At 44.6% G+C, this 4,320-nt stretch overlaps 1 pseudogene; it reads right to left on the bottom strand.

Annotated features, from left to right (window-relative positions):
- Positions 1–976: 976 nt before the first annotated feature.
- On the bottom strand, positions 977–1,948 carry LOC108529892 (pre-mRNA-splicing factor 38A-like; annotated as a pseudogene).
- Positions 1,949–4,320: the final 2,372 nt, after the last annotated feature.

The raw sequence follows: 4,320 nt of genomic DNA, 5'->3' as shown, positions 1-4,320 counted from the left end.
AAGGAAGGAAGGAAGGAAGGAAGGAAGGAAGGAAGAAAGAAAGAAAGAAGGAAGGAAGGAAGGAAGGAAGGAAAGAAAGAAAGAAAGAAAGAAAGAAAGAAAGAAAGAAAGAAAGAAAGAAAGAAAGAAAGAAAGAAAACAAATACTTGTCACTTTCAGAAATACTAAGGTTGCCCACACAGTCGCATCCTGATGGCTAACCCTGGATCCAGGAAGAAAAAGAAAGATGCAGTATTTGGAAAAGCATGGAAGTCATGTCAATAAAAGCAGAACCCACTCAGAACTGCATCAATACCAGCTTTTGCATAGACCCCTTTGGTGGTTAAACACGGTGAGAAATAATCTTGTTAGTGGCAGTGGGGAGCTTCATTTTCATTGTGTGTAAGCCCATCCTGTGTTGACTTGAAAGAACTCCCCTTCCCCTTTCTGGCTTTCTCCAACATTCACCCTATTGCTGGCCTCTTTCCTGTCCAGAGCATGAAGATGCATCCTTTGGAGATTAAGGAGAAAAGAAAACACCACACAAGCAGATCAAGAGGTGGCAAGGCTCCAGGCAAGAGCCTACAGGAGAGAAACTGCATTCTTCAAGTCGCCTGTCTTTACCCTTTGTGCATGACCTAATTAGGTTTTTGCTCTTTTCAAATTTTTTTTTTTTTACAGGTGTGTCTGGTCTAATAAAAGGGAAAGGGTTATCAGGTGGCCACATCCTATCCTTGTCATTCATATCCCCAACCTTCAGATCCTTTCTACCCACATAAGTTTGAATACAGTCAAAATTAGTTGGGTCAGAAACTGTTGTTGATTATGATTAAAGAGAGATACAAAAGTCAGCACCTCCTTCATTGAAAATAAAGGTTGAGAAACGTGATAAGAAAAAACTAAAATATAGCTGCCTGGGGAGATCCTAATCCTTCCACATAGACAGATATTCTCATACCCACAGGAGCCTATGTGGACTAAAACCAAACTGAGTCCATTACTCATTCCCTCTCCAACTCTTCCTGTGACTCTTCCTAGACCTTTCGGGAGACTTTGAGTGACTCCTGTATCTGTGACTACGGTGAGAACCTGGGGACTTGGAACAGGATCTGTGCCGCCTATCTCAGAATCTGCTGCGGTGATGTCTGGGACTCTTGCTCCGATGCCTTTCTCGGCGGGGGAATCTTGCTCCGATGCCTTTCTCGGTGGGGGAAGAGGCTTCTCCTTTTGGGAGATTGATTCCGCCTTCTGGGAGACAGACTTCTGCTCCTTCTGTAGGGCAGTGTGGGAGAGCGACGGGGCTTGTCCAAGTCTCCGTAGCTTCTCCGGCGGTGATCAGGTGATGGCACTCTTTCCGACTTCTCATCCTCCTCTTCTTCCTTTTCACTGGACCCCACGCTGTCCATGTCCTCTTCCAGAGCACTAACTCGAGGCTCCAGCTGCTCAGCTTCCTCTAATACCTAGCGTTTCTGTAGCCAGGGCAGAATGATATTACAGACTCTCTCACTGAGCACTAGTTCATCCGTAAACTCACCTACATGCATCAATTCAAACCCCCATTTTGGTTCTGGCTCTTGACTTTTCCATAGTCATTGTACAAAGGCTTCAAGTACTTAATAGCAATCGATGGCAGTGCCCGTCAGCCTCATGTAAAGTGCCCCCAACACGCAAACATACTTGAAATCTTCATTTTTGATAAACTCTACAAGTGCTGCCTCTTCCTTGGATTGACTTGAAGCATCTTCAAGATTAAACACAGAAAGGGTGTTGGTTTTATGTTGCCACCATAGACGCCACCCACAAACATTAACTCCATAGCTTTATCGACTGTAAATTCAGCCATAAGTCCAAAGCACTCTTCTGTCCAGTACTTGGACTCATACATTCGCATTTGAATGATCTTCTCCACCAGATATTGAGGGTTGGTGCAGCCAATGCTGTGTGCATCCTTCAGTGTACGGTCAGCCATTTTAGAATGCCTTTGATTCTATTTCCGTCCAGTCCTTTCATACGTCACATCCAGGTTCAGAAAAAAAAAAAAAAAAAAAAAACACGTAGAGGGATGGAGAAAGGTGGAAGAAGTTTCACTAAACAGCTCAGGCGGCCATCTTGAAACTGGAAACACTGCAGCGCTCAAATTCTTAAATAAATTCCACTTACCTTGTTTTTTAAGCAGGCACAATATTTTTATTACAATTAATTAATGATCAATCGCTTTTACCATGTGGATAGCTCCTGTGGCTTAGACACATTGTCCTGAAGTTTAGATGGTAGGAAAAAATCAAGGCAATGGAACACTAACAAATATGGGGACAAGATGGACTACTAATAACACAGCAGAAGAAAGCCGGAGATTCTTGAAAGTGCTGATAAGCACTAAGATGTGTTGTTGACACAGGGCCACATCAGTGCTCTACAATCTGCTTACTGCACTCTGATGGTTGCATAAACAACCTTCTGAGTGACCCCGTGGTGGGCATCAGGGATCTCCTGGGTTCTGATTGGTTGGATGTGCTTATGGTTTGATTGGTCTGAAGTTACAGATGTCCAGAGATAAGAGTATAGATTAGAGTGGCTGTTCTCACAGAAGAAGTTACCAAATCCAATGGTTTGAATCTGTGTCACCCAGGCTGGAATGCAGTGGTATGATCTTGGCTCACTGCAACCTCTGCCTCCCGGGTTCAAGCAGTTCTCCACCTCAGCCTTCCAAGTAGCTGGGATTACAGGCGTGCGCCACAATGCCCGGCTATTTTTTGTATTTTTAGTAGAGACAGAGTTTCACCATGTTGGCCAGGCTGGCCTCGAACCCTTGACCTTGTTATCCACTGGCCTCAGCTTCCCAAAGTGGTGGGATTACAGGCGTGAGCCACTGCAACTGCTGGAGAAAGTAATTTTCAGGTATTCTTTTATATTCATTCATTCAATCAGCAGCTATAGAGACACTCACACAATCCCGTCAAGCACTGTGGCTCACCATTTTTAATCCATGCCCCTTTTGATACTGTCATTTTAAAGGTCCAAATAAATGTCATACTAACCTAAAAAATAAACAGGAGGTAATTTTTTCTCTTTTACTTTTTTGAGACAGAGTCTTGCTCTGCCACCCAGGCTGGAGTGCAGTGGCATAATCTCAGCTCACTGCAACCTCCACTCCAGGGTTCAAGCAATTCTCCTGCCTCAGCCTCCCAAGTAGCTGGAATTATAGGCGCCCGCCACCACGACCGGCTAATTTTTGTATTTTTAGTAGAGACGGGGTTTCACCATGTTGGCCAGGCTGGTCTTGAACTCCTGACCTCAGGCAATCCACCCACCTTGGCCTCCTAAAGTGCTGGGATTACAGGCCTGAGCCGTCGTGCCCGGCCTGGTAATGGTTATTTTTAATAGTCTGTTTTAAACCACCATAGGTCCTGCCCACCACAATTCTGATATTCGCTCCCCATCTCCACCCAGCCATCCCCCAGCCATGCCCTGGCCCAAGCAGGTTAGTCCCTGTGTGACTCAAAATCTCTGCCTGCTGGAGTAAAATACAGTGTGTGAGGAGAGCTGTAAGAAATGTACAAAGAAGGAATTCTTCAGAAAAATATAGCCATCACCACCTGGAACTAGTAGGTGGCCCCTGGGCTGGGACTCACAGAAAGGGTGGAATTTGAAAAGCTGAAGTGGAAGAAAGAACATTGGTAAAAAGAAAACAGCCTAAGAGAAAACACAGAGATGACTAACCACAAATCACAGATGAGAAAGCTGAGTTGTCTAGTTCGACGAGAACAAACTATGTATGTCAGCACCTCGCATGGTGTCCTACACTTAATAAGAATTCATTAAATATGGGTTGATGAATCCATGAATATTGTGGAGTCTGGAAGGATAGACAGGAAAACAGATTGCCACGGGACAGTGAAGGAACTTCACGATGGGCAAAAAAAGGCTGGAGTTTATTCTGATCGTAACAGGAATCGATAGGTTTTTGAACAGGGATGTGGCATAATTATATCTGTGTGCTTCAGAAAATTTATCTCGACGCTATCTATGAGACGGAGAAACACCTGGCAGAAAGGCAGTAAGCAGAAGTGTCTGCAGTGATCCATGCGTAAGAATAACTCCAAGAGTTTGCATTATCTCTTGTAAGTAACTTTCATTTGAAATTGCGTCTTAAGGCAGGGCACAGTGGCTCATGCCTGTAATCCTAGCACTTTGGGAGGCCCAGGCGGGTGGATCACTTGAGCCCAAGAGCTCAAGACCAGCCTGGGCAACATGCAGAAATTCCTTCTCTACAAAAAATGCAAAAAAAAAAAAATAACTGGGCGTAGTGGCACACAACTGTAGTCCCAGATACTTGAGAGA

This window comes from Rhinopithecus bieti, unplaced genomic scaffold, assembly GCF_001698545.2.
Source record: "Rhinopithecus bieti isolate Rb0 unplaced genomic scaffold, ASM169854v2 scaffold_6933, whole genome shotgun sequence".
In the NCBI taxonomy this organism is placed as follows: Eukaryota; Metazoa; Chordata; class Mammalia; order Primates; family Cercopithecidae; genus Rhinopithecus; species Rhinopithecus bieti.
The sequence above is the reverse complement of the archived record's forward strand: the minus strand, read 5'-3'. Positions and strand labels throughout refer to the sequence as shown.